Source organism: Felis catus, chromosome C2, assembly GCF_018350175.1.
Source record: "Felis catus isolate Fca126 chromosome C2, F.catus_Fca126_mat1.0, whole genome shotgun sequence".
Classification (NCBI taxonomy): domain Eukaryota; kingdom Metazoa; phylum Chordata; class Mammalia; order Carnivora; family Felidae; genus Felis; species Felis catus.
This window is the reverse complement of record NC_058376.1, coordinates 95,727,705-95,747,377: the sequence shown is the minus strand read 5'-3', so window position 1 is coordinate 95,747,377 and position 19,673 is coordinate 95,727,705.

The following is a 19,673-nucleotide window of genomic DNA, read 5'->3' as shown; positions in this document are numbered from 1 at the left end:
CCTATCAGGAGAGGGACACAAGTGAAGTGAGGTTCAGGCCAGAAACGAACCCAGAAATGGGAACAAGGCAAAGGGCTATTCATTTTGCTTTATTAGAGAAGGTAAACGTGAGTTTGTATTCCTTATGCCCTTAAGGAATCCTGAGGAGCCTGATATCCTGGGGAGGGAAAGGGAGAGATTGATAACTGGGGTGTTCCTGAGAAGCAGAAAACATCCATTCTGTACAGGGAGGCTGAATGGAGGGGTGGCCAGCACCCCCCAGTCAGCCAAGACAGAGGTTGCTCCTGTTGACAGCTTCTGCCCAGACCTGTTCGTGGAGGTGCCAGCTGGGGGTCAGGGAGAAAGGCAGTGGGCGGTTGGTCTCCTTCCTCCTGCCCCTTGTCCAGACTTGTCGGCTCTGCACTCCAGCCTGCCCTCGTTAAACCCATTGTCTTTCTCCTTATTTCTCTTATTCCACTCCCAGCCGGGTGGTCCAGTGAGCCCTCTTACAGCCTCGCGCTCCCACCCCATCCCCCAACTAATAGGCTCCCGAGCCTGCTCCCTGTGATGAGGTTTTTGGGGTGACCGTGGGGTTTGTGGGGTCCAGAGCGATGACCAAGAAAGAATTCTTGAAGACATCTTTGCAAAAAGGTGATTTTATTGAAGCAGGAAGAGCTGCCCCGGGGCCATGAGGAGAGACTGGTTACACACGACCGTGTTGGGGGAGACAAAGTTCTGGGGAAGTTTCCAGTGAGATTTTCATATGCTAAAGAAGACTCCCAGGATACTGGAGGCCTTGGCTAGTGTCAAGCCAAGGTTATTTTTCCCTCTACAAAGCATTAGCATTAAGACAGTAGGGACTTCCTGGAGGAACTTGTTACTCTGCTAGCCTCAGGTATTTGTCAATGGGCTGCAGGTTATAAGGAAATTTAGTTCGATCTGCCATTTCCTTATGCCTTTGTTTCCCACATCACCATGGAGGGGTGATGGAGACTTGGGTCCTGCGGGACTATGATCTCTATCAGTTAACCATTTGTTTTCCACCTTCCCTTTGTTCTTGGGCCACCAGGAGTGCCCGAGGAATACCACACATACTCCACCTGGTGGGGGGGGGGCGGGCAGTGTTTGTGGCCTGTTAGCTTGCCTTACGCTCCCTCATCACCTGTAACCAGCCCTTGAATGGGTTTCTCTCTGCTGCCACCTCCATTTTCCATTGGTATCCTTGCATCCATGATCGTAATCACATGCAAGCTCCTTCCTGTCAATTTGCTTTTATTCTGGAAAGGAGAAAGGGAAAAAAAGTCCTCTATTACCCCACTATTCAAGGACCCAAAGACATGAACGTTTTGGTGTATTTCTTGCCAGTTTTGTTGCATTTTACTATTTGCTTTTTAAAAAAATAATTTTAACATTTTATAAACATTTAATTCATTTTATGTTAGCATTTAAACAAAGTTCTCATACTGTGATTAAAATTTTTCATGTGTTTATAAATATTATAAATATTATTTGTAATAATTGCGTGCTATTTCAGGCTTTTTTTTTTTTTAAGCCATCCTCTTAATATTAGAGAACTAGGTGGTTGCTTATTTTTTGGTATTGTAAATCATTCCAAGTTGCATTACATAAACCTGTGATTCTGTGATATAATAAGAAATAAATATATTTGGCCTTCATCCAAGGTTCTGGTACCAAGCTCCTGGTGAGGGGAGTGTCTTTTGTTATTCAGAATAAGTACCTTTCCATTACACTCAAATTTATGCTAATGAGGCAACTCTAAAGGCTGGTTGCCAGGGGAGCCAACCATGTGATTAGAGGGGTGGGACTTTCAGCACTGTTCCCACCCCCTTCCCCTCAGCACCCGCCCCCCCCCCCAGGGGGCTGGAGATCATCTTAATAACTAATGGCCAGCTATTTAATCAGTCATGCCTATGTAATGGAGGTTGGTGATCCATCAAGGTGCTGGGAGGGTGATGTACCCAGAGTGGGCACAGAAGCTCTGCACCCTTTCCCTGTACCTTGCTCTGTGCATCTCTTCCAATTGGCTGTTCCTGAATTGTATCCCTTATAATAAACCAGTAATAGTAAAGTGTTGGTCTCAGTTCCAAGAGCTGTTAACAAGCCCGAGGAGGGGGATGTAGGCACCCCCAATTTTTAACTTGGTAGACGTGTAGGTGACAACCTGTCCTTGTGGCTGGCTGGCATCTGAAGTGGGAAGCAGCCTTCTTGTGGGGCTGAGCCCTCACCCTGTGTGGCCTCCGCTAACTCTGGGTGGTGTCAGATCTGCTTGGTCTGGAAAACCTCACAAGTTTGGTGGTAAGATGTGTTATGTGTGGGGACAGTGCTTTTTACCTTCTGATTACATTTCACATTATTTGGAATGGACTCCTGTAAGAATAATTACCGAGTCCCAGGTTTTGAATAGTGAGTTTTCTTTCTGATTACAATGAATTTTCATTGCGAAGGATCCAGTGAGTGTAGGGGGTGTAAAAAGTAAATGCGCCCATCCCGTGACCAACCAGAAAGTCACTGTTGGTGTAGCTTGTCTGTCCTGCAGGATGTGTGCATCCACAGCTTTGCTTGTCCACGTGTGGCCCATGGACAGCAGCCTGGACATCGCCTGGGAACTTGTTAGGAATGCAGAATCTCTGGCCCATGCCAGACATTGAATCAGGATCCATTTTTTAACAAGACCCACATTCAAGTTTGAGAAGTGTTGGTTTACAAGGCCGTGATCCTACCAATCACAGGGTTCTGGCATTGATTAACTCGGATCTGTGTATATACACACGTTTTTCCTCTTCACCCAGTATTGAGATGATACTCTCTACCACTGGTTTTCAGCCTCCCAACCCCTCTGCCCTAAGACCATCTGAGGACAAGAGCTCACTCCCCTCAGTAACACGGATTCCAGGATCAGCAGAATCTCTGGGAAGCAGGGGGAATACCACGATGCTCCCCTGTGAGAAGCCCTGATATATACAGCTTTTAGCTTGCTTCTATCATTGAACATCATATTGTCAGCATTTTCTAATACTCTTTCCTGCAAAGCTTGTCTTTCATGTCTGCAGATACTGTGACTATCATAATTCATCTGACTACTTCCCTGCTTTAGGCATTTAAGTTTTTTTGATTCTTTTGAGGGAGGAGAGTGTTCTGTAGGCTATTATAAGTATGCTCTAGTGAGCTGCTCGTACAGTACTTCCTTCCTTCAACTCTGATTATTTCCTTATGATAAATCCCTGGAGTGGAGATAACTGGGTCAAAAGCCACGAACATTTTAAACACTCTTTAAAAAATCTACCAGGAGTGTAGGAAGTACCCCGACACCGAACCGTTCTGCGCAGTGGTTACTGTGGTCTGTAGACAGACTCTCTGGGGAGCAGAGGTCATGGCTCATTCAGCATCACCCCTCCAGGCCTGGCTTAGACCAGACTCTAGGTTATGACTCTAAGGGGGGTTGGGAGAGTGGAAGGGAAGTTACTGGAAGGGTGGTGGCTTCCTGTGGTGGTGGCCTTCCCTTCCTCCTAGCCTGAGGCTTGAGTTGTAAGAGATGCCACAGCTGTGGCATCCAGAGATGCCTGGATCTGGCCACAGCTCCAGGTCTATCTTACAGTGGTGAGGGGCAGGGTGGGGGGGTGGGCTGTGTGTGTGTGTGTGCGTGTGTGTGTGTGTGCATACATACGTACCTGTAGTTGAGGCCTGACTCTGTTGGACTTGACTGGCCCTTGACTTGGTTTTGCTTCCTAAGTCTCAGACTGTTAGGCTGTCTAACACTTTTTCTTCCCATGACTAGACCAAGAAACTCACATTAAGCAAACATTCTGAGAGGTCCCCTAGGATTCTGACATAAAGAAAAAGTGAAATATCAGCATTGTAATTGAGTTGCAATTTGGACTTGGATGCCTGGAAAATATTTTTGGCCCTCCATAAATATTTTTGGAGTGAATGAATGAATGAATGTACAAAGAATAAATGAGTCTGATTCTGTTTCCATAACATACAGAAGTTGAATATATATGTGTGTATCATATGACATAATTAAAGCATTTAAAAATGAGTATTGAATCATTAGCCACTCATTTTTATTAACTATTTGACATGTTATGATTTCCGAATAGACACACACATGCCATACCTTCTGGAAATAAGTGTGATTGATTGATTCAGAGTTTGTCTAATAGTAAAGTTTTTATAGAGTTTTGGGAGGAATTTTTAATCTTTTAAAAGTTTATTGAGGTACATACAGTAAAATTCACAGATCTTAAGTGTTGTGTTTTGATCAGTGTATGCATCCATATAAACATCCCAGTCAAGATCCAGAACATTTTCATGCTCCAGAAAGTTCTCTCATGCCCCTTTGCAGTCAATCTCCCTACCCTAGAGGCAACTGCTGTCCTGATTTCTAGTGCCATACATGAGCATTGCCTGTTCTTTTTTCTTTTTTTAAGTTTTTTAAAATTTATTTTTGAGAAAGAGACAGTGTGAGTGGGAGAGGGGCAAAGTGAGAGACACAGAATCTGAAGCAGGCTCTAGGCTCTGAGCTGTTAGCACAGAGCCTGATGTAGGGCTAGAACTTGTGAACCACGAGATGGTGACCTGAGCTATAGTTGGACGCTTAACCGACTAAGCCACCCAGGTGCCCCGACTTTGCCTGTTCTTGAACTTCGCATTTATGAAACATAATTTACGTTATATACAAATATAATATTTGTAAATGGAATAGTCTACATTAGAACAAAACTGCCTTTTGTCAACAGGTGTTTGAGATTCATGCATATTTTGTGTTTCAGTAATTTGTTTTTTATTAATAACTAATACTCTTTTTTTCAATATACCACAATGTTTGCATTCTCCTTGGAAGAGCGTTTGGGTTGTTTCCAGTTTGAGGCCATTATGATGAATAAAGCTGCTATGAACAATCTTGTACAAAGTTTTAAAACAAACTGTTTTAGGGGGGTGTGATTTACATGCCATAACATCCATCCATCATAAGTGTACAGTTCTATTATCCTTATAGACTTTTACACCCATTACCACATTCTAATTTTATTTATTTAAAAAAAAATTTTTTTAACGTTTATTTATTTTTGAGACAGAGAGAGACAGACAGAGCATGAACGGGGGAGGGGCAGAGAAAGAGGGAGACACAGAATCGGAAGCAGGCTCCAGGCTCTGAGCCATCAGCCCAGAGCCCGAAGCGGGGCTCGAACTCGCGGGGCTCGAACTCACGGACTGCGAGATCGTGAGATCGTGACCTGAGCTGAAGTCGGACGCTTAACCGACTGAGCCACCCAGGCGCCCCACCACATTCTAATTTTAGAACAATTCTGTCACTCCCAAGGTTTTTTCATGCCAGTTTACAGTCAGTCCTCTCCTCTAAGCCAGGACAGCCATTACTCTTTCTGTCTCTCGCCTTTTTTGGATATTTCCTAAAAATAGAATCCTAGAATATGTGGGTTTTTTGTGGCTTCTTCCACTTAGCATTGTAGTCTTGAGGTTCGTCCATGTTGCCACATCTGTTACTAGCTTGTCCCTTTGTATTGTTGATAGTATTCAATTTCATAGATATACCATATTTTGTTTATCCATTTACCAGTTGTTGGACATCTTAATTGTTTCCAGTTTGGGCCATTATAAATCATGTACAGGTGTTTGGACTTATGTTATTTTTCTTGGGTAGATTCTTAGGAGTGTAATTACTGGATCATATGGTAAGTTTAACCTTTTGAGAAACTGCCAAACTTTTCCCAGAAGTGGCTGTTACAATGTTAGAGTCTCACCATCAATGTATGAGGGTTTTGATTTCTCTACATTCTCACCAACACTCAGTATTGTTAGTGGTTTTGACTATAGCCATTCTAATGGATGTGTGGTGATAATATCATTGCAGTTTTTTTTTTAATGTTTATTTATCTTAGAGACAGAGCATGAGTAGAGGAGGTACGGAGAGAGAGGGAGACACAGAATCTGAAGCAGGCTCCAGGCTCTGAGTTGTCAGCATAGAGCCTGACACGGGGCTTGAACTCATGGACTGTGAGATCAGGACCTGAGCTGAAGTCAGATGCTTAACTGAATGAACCACCCAGGCAACCCTCTCATTGCGGTTTTTAATGTACGTTTCCCTAATGACTAATGATGTTGAGCACCTTTCCATGTGCTTGTTAGTCATTCATGTTATCTTCTTTGGTGAAATGTTTAGTTAAATCTTTTGCTCATTTTCGGGCACGTGGGTGGCTCAGTTGGTTAAGTGACTCTTGGTTTCAGCTCAGGTCATGATCCCAGGGTCATGGGGTCAGCCCCACGTCAGGCTCATTGCTGAGTGTGGAGCCTGCTTAAGATTCTCTCTCTCTCTTTCTCTCTCTCTCTCTCTCTCTCTCTCTCTCTCTCTCTGCCCCTCTCCCTTGCTCTCACACTGTCTTAAAAAAATCTTTTGCTCATTTTTAAAATTGGGTTGTCACTGTTATCTTAGTTTCAAAAAACTTTAAATATTTAAAATATTTAATAAAAATTCAGTTGTTTAAGTCTTTTAAAAAGTCTTTTATCAGATATATGATTTGCAAATGTTTTCTCTGAATCCATGACTAAGCTTTTTATTTTCTTAATGGTGCCTTTTAAATAAAAAAACTTAAATTTTGATGAAGTCTGTTACCTGTTTTTTTTTTCTTTTATGGTTTGTGCTTTTAATTAGGTATCTAAGAAATATTAACTAACCTCTTACAAGCCTTTTTTTTTTTAGTAGACTTAATCTTTTAAAGCAATTTTAGATTTATAGCAAACTTGAGCAGAAGGTACAATTGCCAAAGATTCCCAATATACCCCCATATACCCATATACCTCCACACATGCATAGCCTCCCTGGTTATCAGCATTCCCGTATCAGAGTGGTACATTTGTTGCCATTGTTGAAACTACATTGACACATCTATAATTGCCCCCAGTCCACAGTTTACATTACAGTTCACTCTTGGTGGTATATATTCTGTGAGTGTTGACAAACCCATAAAGACATGTATTTACAGTTACAGTATTATACAGACTGATAGTAAAAATGCTCCGTGTTCTACCTGTTCCTTGCTCCCTCCTATCTCCTGGCAACCACTGATCTCCATAGTTCTGCCTGTTCCAGAATATCATGCACTTGGAATCATATAGTATGTAGCCTTTCTAGATCGACTTCTTTCACTTAACAATATGCAGTTTTTCTCCATGTCTTTTCGTGACTTGATAGTTTTGCTTTGTTTTTTAAGCCCTGAATAATAAAGGTTTCTCCAAGGACATTTTGGTTGCTTCCAAATTTTGGCAATTTGAGCAGTCTTTTGTGTGGACATAAGTTTTCTTAAAAAAAATTTTTTTTAATGTTTTATTTATTTTTGAGAGAGAGAGCGAGAGCAAGCCTGTGTGTTCATGAGTGGGGGAAGGGCAGAGAGAGAGAGGGAGACATGGAATCTGAAGCAGGCTCCAGGCTCCAAGCTGTCATCACAGAATCCAACGCAGGGCCCAAACTAACGAACAGTGAGATCATGACCTGTTGATGAACACATATTTTGTGTGTTATATGTATTATATACTGCATTCGTGCAGTAAAATAAGCTAGAGAAAAGAAAATGTTAAAATCATGAAAGAAAATACATTTACAGTACTGTACTCTATTTATTGATAAACATAAGTTGCTGTTGTTTGCGTACAAGATGAATCATCTGTGTGTCAGTACCTCCATCGGTATTGTCTTATATGGTAAAAACACTCTAGCTATTGTACGTATTACTAACACTAGATGTCAAAAATGAAAGGTAATGTGAAAAAGAAATTGTGTTTATTTACAGGTATAACGATTCATGCATTGATAACACAAAGAAGCAACAACATGATTGCTTTATGGTAGCTAGCCTATATACTAATGAATGAATCGTTATAAAATTTTTTTGGCATACAGTATTATAGTCCTGTTTGTATGACAGTGTTGAAAACATTGTTACATTTTTTTTTTAAACTGCTTACCTGTAATGATAGGCTGATACATAATTTCTCCAATCAGGAGAGAAAGGGGCATATTGTATGGTAGAGATATTCTTTGAAAACAAAGTTTAAAACAATAAGAAAAATAACACATTATTAATTTTATATTATCACTCAGCTTATGCCTATGTAGAAGAGGCTGTCTACAGCTTCGCCTTTCATACAAGTCTTGTACGCGATGTTTTACCTGATGAATACTTGGGTGGTGATGACGAGGATATAAAAATGTGTGATACAGTTCTTGCCATATAGTTATTAGATTTTTCACACGAAGACACTTTCTTCCCAAATACGTATAACATAAGCTTATTAACTGGATGTCATGATGATTATTTACTGTTCATTAAGTGGAAGTAGACCATGATAAAGGTCTTCATCCTATCATTGTCACATTGAGTAGGACGAGGAGCAAGAGGAAGGATTGGTCTTTCCTGTCTCGGGTGGCGGAGGTGGAAGAAATGGAAGGGGAGTTGGGAGACGCAGGCACACTTGGTGTAGCTTTATGGAAGTACATCGTATTTTCTGTCTGATATTTTTTGCTTTTTCATTTCTCTACAGATGTTTCTATATGGTCCCAATCCTCCTACCACCAATTTGCTTTAGCTTCAGTTCTCGTATCATAGAAGAGTCCACATCATAAAAGTAGATAGCAGTCTTGAATAATCAGAACACTTCTGCCAGATTGTCTACTGTCCATTTATTTTCTGGCACTGCTTCTTTTTTCTCCTTGACATTGGTTCGGAAGCACTCCAGTCATTTTCTGTTAATTCTGCAGTGCAGTGTCTGTTAGCGCTTCAAAATCCATATCTTGCAACTCTTTAGCCCCACCTTTTTTTTTTTTTTTTTTTTTTTTTTTTTTGCCATATCTGTAGTTTCTGTCTTTGGCTTTGTTGTAAATCCTGTGCAGACATGCTCAAACTGCATCTGGATGAAGTTTTCTCCAGCAGGAATTTGTTTCAGGCTTGATGGCATTTTCATGGCTTTTTCTTTAACAATGATGTCATTTTCAATAGTGTAATCCTTCCAGACTTTCATGACGTTCTCTCCATCAGAGTTCTCTTCCATAGAGTACCGTGTGTCATGAGCCCTAACGGTCCTTATGATCCCCTGATCTAGAGGCCGAATTAGACATGTTGTGTTGGGGGGCAAATAAGGGACACTTTGATCCCTTGGTGTTGAACTCCTAGGGTTGTAAGTGACCGTGGGCACTGGCCAATATCAAAGGAACTTTAAAAGGGAATCCTTTATTGGCAAGGTACTTCCTGACTTCAGGGACAAAACCTTAATGGAACTGATCCAGAAAAAGGGCTTTTGTTTTCCAGGCCTTCTTATTGCACAACCAAAAGACTGGCAGCTGGTGTTCATCTTTTCCCTCCAAGGCTTAGGGGTTAACAGCTTCATAGATATGGGCAGTCTTTAGCATCTACCTGACTGCATCTACGCAAAAAGTAGCGTTGGCCCATTGCTTCCTGCCTTAAATCCTGGTTCCCACTTCTCTTCCTTGCTACTAAATATCCTTTGTAGCATGTTTTGTTTTTTGTTTTTTTTTCCAGAATAAGACACTTTTGTCTTCATTAAAAGCTTGTTCAGGGGCTGCCTTGGGGGGGCTCAGTCAGTTAAGTGGTCCACTCTTCATTTCAGCTCAGGTCATGATCTCATGGTTGGTGAGTTTGAGCCCCACATCTGGCTCCACGCTGACATCCTGGAACCTGCTTGGGATTTTCCCTCTCTCTGCCCCTCCCAGGCTTGCACTGTCTCTGTCTCTCTCAAAGTAAATAAATAAACTTAAAAAAAAAAAAAAACTTGTTTAGGCAGATGTCCTTTCTCCCCAACATTTTTCTTTATGGTGTCGGGGAACTCATCTGCTGGCCATTGGTCTGCAGAGGCTACTTCTCCTTTTATCTTGACATTTTTTTAAAGCCAAACCTCTTTCTAAAATTATCAGGCCGTCCTTTGCTGGCATTAAACTCTCCAACTTGAGATCCCTTTACCTTCCTTTTGCTTTCAGTTGTCATATATTTTTTTTTTCTTGAATCTTTTTAGAGTCTGTACGTAAGCCTTTTTTATAGCAATGCTCTACCCACATGAAAGCTGCATTTTCAATACAAGATAAAAAGGCATTTTGCAAGCAGTGTAAGATTTTGAACCTGCTGGTGTGACTTCACAAACTCCCCTCCCCTCCCCTCCCCCTCCTCCCCCTCCCCTCCCCCTCTCCTCCCTCTCTCCTCCCTCTCCCTCCCCTCCCCCTCCCCCCCCTCCCCCCCCTCTCCTCTCCCTCTCCGCTCCCCTCTCCTCTCCTGTCCTCCCGTCTCCTTTCCTCCTGAATTCAGCCATCTTGACATGGTGGGCAACCGCAGCTGCAGACCTCAGTCTCCAGTATGTATCAAGCAAGCCAGCTCATTCTTGCAATATCGTGACTTCTCTCTGCTTCTTGGGAGCACTCCCAGCATCGCGGGTACGCTTCGTATGGGTCCCGTGGTGTTATTCAAGATTTACGGTATTGCGCTAAACACAAAAAATACGTGAGAACTGTGAGAAATCACTTTTTACTGCGATGTGCATTTCATTTCACTGGAGAGGCACGCTGCTCACGCGGAGATGGTCAGCTTCACGGGGCGTCTTGAGGGGATACTTGCAACCCTTGAGCCCACCGCGGACGGGGATGGCTGTGAGGTGATGACATCGTGCAGTTCGTACTACAGGTGGTTTTATGCAGTTCCGATTCCATGCCGCATCTTTGTGCTTGTTTACGTCTCTCTCGACAGCAAATGGTGCCATGTTAAGTGGCGGTTAAGTTGAACTTGTTACAACAAATTTGTGGATGTTTTATGGTAGCAAATGATAAAACTGACGAGTATAATACATTTTCGTATATTTTATGCATTTATGACATACCTGACTTTCTCTTGATTTTTTCCGACATTTCTAGCCTACACAGTTTGTGTCTGAGTTTTTTCAAATCGTTGCAGACCTCCAAAAAATTTTCTCGTATGTTTATTGAAAAAAAAAAAAAACCTGCATGTAAGTGGGCCTGCGCAGTTTTTTTTTTTAATTTTTTTTTTCAACGTTTATTTATTTTTGGGACAGAGAGAGACAGAGCATGAACAGGGGAGGGGCAGAGAGAGAGGGAGACACAGAATCGGAAACAGGTTCCAGGCTCTGAGCACTCAGCCCAGAGCCTGACGCGGGGCTCGAACTCACGGGGACCGCGAGAGCGTGATCTGGCTGAAGTCGGACGCTTAACCAACTGCGCCACCCAGGCGCCCCTGGCCTGCGCAGTTTTAAACCCTTATTGTTCAAGGTCCACTGTATATAAACACGATCTACCATGTGGCGCCTGGGTGGCTCCGTCGGTTAAGCGTCCAGCTTCGGCTCAGGTCACGATGTTGCGGTCCATGGGTTTCAGCCCTGCCTTGGGCTCTGTTCTGGCAGCTTGGAGCCTGGAGCCTGCTTGGGATTCGGTCTCCCTCTCTCTCTGCCCTTCCCCCCACTCACACTCTGTCTCTATTTCTCCTTCAAAGATAAAAAAAAAAAAATTTAAGAAAACAATATTTAAACATGATCCAGAAATAGTTTTACTTTCCCTTTCTAATCTCTGTTCGTCCCCCCCCCCCCCCCTTGCCTCACTGAACTGACCAGAACATCCTAAAATGTTGGCTAGAAATGATCAGAGAAGATATTCTTGCCTTTTTCCCAATTTTCAGGGGAAAGTGGTCAGTCTTTCACAATTAAGTATGATGATAGATCATCATTTCTCAAGTTCTTGAGGAACTTTCCAACAATTCTTACTTTGCTGAGAGGTTTTTGTCATGAATGGGTGTTGAATTTTGTCAGAAGCTTTTTGGGCACCTCTCAAGATTATCCTATGATTTGTTTTCCTTTATTCTGTTAATGTCAGTGTCTCACATAGGGCACCTTTTCCTCAAATTAAAGAAAAATTATTAGGGAAAAAACTATTAGTTTTAACACATGAACATTTTGGCATCATTCATGGAATATATGTTCAGGAGCATGATTTAGACACTTTGAATCACATAATCTCCATAAAATACTTTATAAACTAAAAAGCACCATGTATGTTTAGGTAGAATTATTTTACTTAAGGGATCTGCCTGCTCCCCAAAACTTGTCTTAATCTCCGAAACTTCTACCATTAGTGTTATGCTTTAAAAAAAAAAAAATCAGTCTGAGGAGATGTGTATGTTGTATTTTCTGAATCCCAAGGGAATGGAAACAAAGCAGGCAAGTGTTTATGATAGTAGAATAAGCTGGCGCAGAACTCAGGTGCTGTTGTGGTTGGCCAGGCTATCCCAGGTTGTGTGAGGTCGAGAAAAGGCTGTCCCTTGGGCAACTGGCTTGGTTCATATTTTCAGCAATGACAAATGGAGCCATGGTTTTAGAAGCCGTGGACGATGGACCTTAAGGAGTGTCATCTTCTCTGGTTGTTGAGTCATCCCAGGAGCTGCGTTCAGTAGCTTGGGACTTCCGAGTAAGGTCTCAGGAACTACAGAGCATGTATTTCTGATTAGTATTTCCCAGGTCATTAAGAGCAAAACTAAAGTTGATGACAGTCACTGAGAAGTAGGAAGCCGTCTCTAGTTCCTTAGTCCTGTGATGACTTAACCACTTTTATGAGCATGTTTGCTCAGCAGTTATCTCATCTGTATTTGGACATTTCTGGTGGTGGTGTAAACACTACTAGTTCCCAAATGAACATACCCTTCTTTCGAACAACTCCCGATCTTAGGACCCTTTCCCTGTTGCTATTATGAGTCCCTGTCCGGTATTTAATTTCTTTAGGTATATTGATATCTTAAAGTTTGGTACCAAAAAATGAATAACTAATACAAGGTATAGAAGTCCTTTTTCCATAATTCTGAGATTTATACTTGTATTAATTATCTGTTCCCACCAAAATGATGAAGAGGTGAATATATGTGTAGAATCTGCAGTGAATAAGACACAGTCACGTTGTGAGGAAAAGATACATTAAAATATACATCACCAGAATGTTAATTTACTATATTTAAGCAAACATAGGGCATTGGGTGAAAATTAATGTGGAAAACTGAATCATATCAGTATAACCTAATTTTTTTAAGAACGTTGGAAGGATCTGGAGGAAGCAGGGCACATATGTTTTGACTTTCTTGTACTGTTGATTTAATTATGAAAAATTTGATCATCAGCAACCCAGGGAAATGTAGTTTAGGTCAGATGATACCACGATTAGATGGTGGGAAGGTCATACAGAAACATTATTAAGGATATGGTGCTGGTGTGGATAGCTTTGATCAGTTATAACCTTTTACAGGTCAGGCTGCGACCTAGTTCTGTTTAATTAGTTTTAATCCATAACTAGTGATGTACTGTGTACATATTTGTAGGCCAGAAATACTGGAAACAAAGATAACCTGGATAAATTGGGTACTTACAAATTGGACAGAGCGAAATGAAGGCTAATGAATTTTATAAGTAGGAAGTTCACATTGGTAAATAATTGCCTTTGTGCCTATTCCTGGCAGAAAAAAGCCCCTGGGCCATGGTGAATCACAAGGTAGTGGAGCCATCAATAATTATAATACACGTACATGCAGAATACCACATTTCATAAGTCAGTTCTCTGGTTAAGAATATTTATATGAGGCTAAGAGCAGGCACAAGATACAGTGAAGGCTTATAGTGAATAAAAAATTTGAAATAGAAGTAGGAACATATGCAGCAAGATGGGAAAGATATGAAAAAGAACCAATTAGAAATAGTTTGTATTGGGGCGGCTGGGTGACCCAGCTGGTTAAACGTCTGACTCTTGATTTCGGCTCAGGTCATGATCTCACGGTTTTTGAGTTTGAGCCCCATGTCAGGCTGTGCACTGACAGTGTGGAGCCTTCTTGGGATTCTCTCTCTGTCTCTTCCCCTCTCTCCCTCTCCTTTTCTCTCCCTCCCTCCCTCCCTCCCTCCCCTTTTCTCTCCCTCCCTCCCTCCCCTTTTCTCTCCCTCCCTCCCTCCCCTTTTCTCTCCCTCCCTCCCCTTTTCTCTCCCTCCCTCCCTCCCCTTTTCTCTCCCTCCCTCCCCTTTTCTCTCCCTCCCTCCCTCCCCTTTTCTCTCCCTCCCTCCCTCCCCTTTTCTCTCCCTCCCTCCCTCCCCTTTTCTCTCCCTCCCTCCCCTTTTCTCTCCCTCCCTCCCCTTTTCTCTCCCTCCCTCCCCTTTTCTCTCCCTCCCTCCCCTTTTCTCTCCCTCCCTCCCCTTTTCTCTCCCTCCCTCCCTCTGTCTCTCCTCTCTCCCTCCTTCTCTCTCCCTCTCCCTCTCTCTCCCTTTCTCTCTCCCTCTCTCTGTACCCCTCTACCACTCACACTGTCTCTCTCAAAATAAATGAACTTAAAATTAAAAAAGAAGTATTTTATATTAAGTAGGATGGGCTAAAATGCTGTAAAAATAAACCAAAATTGTAATGGCTCAAATCTAGTACAAGTTTCTTTCTTTCATGTCACAGTCCTGGGTGGGTATTTCAGGTCATTGGGTGGCTCTGTGCACTCAGGGACCCAGCTGATGGTAGCTGTGCTGCCTTCACCATGTGTTCTTCAGAGTTGCTCTGGTTGTCCAGGAGGGGGGAATGAGCTCAGCCCAGGAGTGGGGAATATCACACGTGCTCACATTCCTTTGGCTAGATATCAGTTACGTGTCCGTACCGAACGGCAAGGGAGTTTCCTGGATAAATATAGGTGCTTCAGAAAAGGAAGGGGACATATATTTTGAGAGCTGCCAACAGTGTCTGCCATACCTCTGAGAAACAACAGCTAAATTGACAGCAGGTTTCTCATCAACAGTAGAATTTAGAACATGGGAGACCAATATTTCAACTTAGAATTCAGTACTAGTTAAGCCATCATTCAAGAATGAGGGTCAGAAAGGGGAAAGATGGCAGAATTAAAGGCTCCTGAGCTCACCGCGTCCCACAGACACACTGAGGCAATCATTACATCTACGCAAGTAACTCTGGAAACAACGTGAAGATTGGCAGAACAGATCTGCTAGTTGTAGACAGAAGGCCGTATGGAAAAGGGTTAGATGGGTGGAATTGCAGTCTGCAGCCAGACTCCCTGGCCTGACTAACTGGAAAGGGGAGGGACATCATAAGCATGGAAGACTGAGGGAATCCGACCCCACACTGGGCACCTTGTCCCTGGGGGCCCTCACTGAGAAGAAAAGTCCCTTTAATATGGCTTTGAAAATTAGCCTTGGCTTAACTCTGGAAGAGCCAGTGGGTGACAGGAAACCAAGCCCTTGCTCTTAAAGAGCCAGCATGCTAAATAGCTTGCCCAGAGACCCAGCACAGAAGCGCAGTTTGAAAAGCACCTGGGGTATGCATGAAGCAGATTCATTGACTCATTTTATAACATGTGCTGTGGGGGCAGAAATCTGCAGGAGATTTCTCCTGGAACAAAAGTGCTGGTGGGCACCATTTTTCTTGCCTTCCCTTAGCCTAGATAGCCAGACACTTGTAGGAGCCACTCCCCCCCCCACCCCCTCCCAAGATCTGGGCTGCTTTATTTCTTTTCTTTTTTTTTAATATACAGTTTAACATACAGTGTATACAGTATGCTCTTGGTTTGGGGTGTATATTCCCGTGATTCATCACTTACATACAACACCCACTGCCCATCCCAACAAGTGCCCTCCTCAATGCCCATCACCCATTTTCCCCTCCCCCTCTCCCCCATAACCCTCAGTTCTCTGTATTTAAGAGTCTCTTATGGTTTGCCTCCCTCTCCGTTTGAAACTATTTTCCCCCTTCCCTTCCTCCATGGTCTTCTGTTAACTTTCTCAAGTTCCACATATGAGTGACAATATATGATATCTGTCCTTCTCTGACTTATTTCTTTTAGTATAATGCCTTCCAGTTCCATCCACGTTGTTGCAAATGGCATGATTTCATTCTTTCTCTTGCCAAGTAGTGTTCTATTGTATATATAAACCACATCTTTTAAAAATATTTTTTAAACGTTTTATTTATTTTTGAGAGAGAGAGAGACAGGGTGAGTGGGGGAGGGGCAGAGAGAGAGAAACATAGAATCAGAAGCAGGCTCCAGGCTCTGAGCTGGATGCGGGGCTTGAACTCACGGACCGGCAAGATCATGACCTGAGCTGAAGTTGGACACTTAACCAACTGAGCCACCCAGGTGCCCCCCAAAAAAAACATTTGGGCTCTTTCTATAATTTGGCTATTATTGAAAGCACTGCTATAAACATTGGGGTACGTGTGCCCCTATGCATCAGCACTCCTGTATCCTTTGGATAAATTCCTAGTAGTGCTATTGCTGGGTTGTAGGGTAGTTCTATTTTTAATTTTTTGAAGAACCCCACACTGTTTTCCAGAGCAGTGCAGGAGCCACTTCCAACACTTTCCATCTGTCTTGCTGGCACTGTGTGCTCTGGCCCAGAGATCCCCCCACAGACCAACCCCACCCAGCCCACGCACCTTTGCAGGCACCACTGCAAAGTGACTCATACCCTAGGGAGACAGAGGAAATAACTCCACATACTTGCATACCCTCAGTTCCTGCAGCCAAGTCTCTTAGGTAGCTGAGCAGGGAGCAAACTCTGCCTTTCATCGTGCCTGCAGCTGTGGCAGAGGTTAATTACAGATACCTGGGCTGAGTGTGGGCCCTAGCCATCAGTGAGCCTACCATAGCTGCAGTTGGTCCTTTCAACAGCATGGGGAGTAAACTGTGCCCAGTGCACTCATAGCAGGTGAAGCAGGTCATTGCAGCCAGCTGGGCTGAAGGCTAGCCCTATCCACCAGCATGCCCACAGCAATCGTGGTACAGTCAGAACGGGAAGGTTGATGCAGCCCACAAAGGGGATACCCCTGGAGAACTGGTATGGTGATTAGCGGGGATCTTGCTATGGGGAACCACAGGACCTTTCTACACAAGGCCATTCCTTTCAAGACTAGGAACTGACCTAGCTCACACACAGAGTTAGATAGTAATCAGAGAGTTAGACAAAATGAGAGTTAGACAAAGAGTAGACAGAGAGTTAGACAAAGCATATTCCTCTGTCCCAAATGAACAAGACTAAATCATAGAAAAAAAGCTAAATGAAATGGAGGTAAACAATATGCCTGATAAAGAGTTCAAAGTAATGGTCATGAGGATATTCACTGGACTTGGGAAAAGAATGGATGAATGAACTCAGAACTTCAACAAAAAGATAGAAAATATAAACAAGAACCAGTCAGAGCTGAAGAATGCAATAACTGAAATGAAAAATACACTAGAAGGAATCCAGAGCAGATTAGAAAATATAAAAGAAAGGGTTAGCAATCGGAAAGCAGCCAAGCTGAACAGCCAAAAGAAAAAAGAATAAAAAATGAGAAAATATTAAGGGAACTTTGTGACATCATACTGCATAATAACATTCACATTATAGGGATCCCAGAAAACAAAAGGGGGCAAAAGATCATTTGAAGAAATATTAGTTGAAAATCTCTCTAATCTAGGGAAGGAAACAGACATCCAGATTCAAGAAGCACAGAAATACCCTAATAAGATGAACCCAAGGAGGGCCACACCAAAACACACAATAATAAAAATGGCAAAAATTAATGATAAAGAGCATGTTAAAAACAGGAAAGGGGTGCCTGGGTGGCTCAGTCAGTTAAGCATCTGACTCTTGATTTCGGCTCAGGTCATGATCCCAGGATCATGGAATCAAGCCCCGTATCAGGCTTCAAACTGAGTGTGGAGCCTGCTTAAGATTCTCTCCCTGTCTCCCTCTCCCCATCTCGTGAGTACATTCTCTTCTCTCTCAAGAGGAAAAACAAAAACAAAAACAAAAAAACCCAAAGAGAAAATGGTTATACATAGGGAAATCCCATAAGACTATCAGCTCAGTTTTCAGCAGATACTTTTCAGGCTAGAAGGGAGCCATGTTATACCCAAAGTACTGAAAGGAAAAACTACAACCAAGAATACTCTCCACTAAGATTATCATTCAGAATTGAAGGACAGGTAATTTCCTAGATAAACAAAAGATAAAGAGTTTATCACCAGTAAACCAGCCTTATAAGACCTGTTAAAGGAATTTTTAAGTGAAAGGAAAAGGCCGTAAATAGAGGAAAATTATGAAAGGAAAAAATTCACAGGTGAAAGCAGACCTATTGTTAAGGTAGAGTCACCACCAACAAAGCCAGGTATGGAGGTTAAAACACTATAGTAGTAAAATCAATTCTATCTAAAATAAATTAGTCAAGGGGTACACAAAATAAAAAGATGTAAAATATGGCAACATATACATACAGTGTGGAGGAGGGAGTAGAAGTTTAGTGCTTTATAGAATGTGTTTGAATTTAAGTGGCCATTAATTTAATATAGACTGTTATACACATAGAATGTTATATATGAACCCAATGGCAACCACAGATCAAGAACCTATAATAGATACATAAAAAAAAAAAATGGAATCCAAGCATAACACTAAAGAAAGCTATCAATCCACAAGAGAAGAGAGCAAGAGAAGAAAGGAACAGAGAAGAACTAGAAAAATAACCAGAAAACAATGAACAAGATGAAATAAGTATATACCTATCAATAGTTACTTTAAGTTTAAATACACTAAATGTTCCCATCAAAAAACATAAGGTAACTGAACAGATAAACATCTATATGCTGCCTGCAGGAGACTCACGTAAGACCTAAAGACACACAACAGACTGACAGTGGAGAGATGGAAGAAGATACTCTCCATGGAAGAAAAAGCTGAGGTAGCAACTTAAATCAGAGAAAATGGACTTTAAAGACTGTAAGAGATGAGGGCATTACATAATCATAAAGGTATCAATCCAAGAGGATATAATGATTGTAAATATCTATGCATTCAACATAGGAGCACCTAAATACATAAAACAAATATTAATATAAAGAAAGAAATTGAGAGTAATAAGATAATAGTAGGGGACTTTAACACCCCACTTACATCAGTGAAAAGATCATTCAGACAGAAAATCAACAAGGAAACAATGGCTTTGAATGATACATACAGACCAGATGGAATTAACAGATCTATAAAGAACATTTTGTTGGGACACCTGGGTGGCTCAGTCAGTTAAGCATCCGACCTCGGCTCAGGTCATGATCTCACGGTTCATGGGTTCAAGCCCCACACTGGGCTCTGTGCTGACAGCTCAGAGCCTGGAGCCTGTTTCAGATTCTGTGTCTCCCTCTCTCTCTGTCCCTCCCCCACTCACGCTCTGTCTCCCTCTGTCTCAAAAATAAATAAACATTAAAAAAAGAACATTTTGTCCAAACCAAATACACATTCAAGTGCACATGGAACATTCTCCAGCATAGATTACATGTTTTAGGTCACAAAACAAGTCTCAATAAGTTTAAGAAGATGGAAATCAGGGATGCCTGGCTGGCTCAGTTGGTAGAGCATGCAACTCTTGATCTCAAGGTCAAGAGTTTGAGCCCCACATTGGGGATAGAGGCAAAAAAAAGATAATAAAATACACTTAATAAGATTGAAATCATATCAAATATCTTTTCTGACCACAATGGTATGAGCCTAGAAATCAATTATAAGAAAAAAACTAGAAAAACACAAATAAAAACTAAAACATGATACTGAACAACCAATAGGGTCAACAAAGAAATCAAAGAAGTTAAAAAATA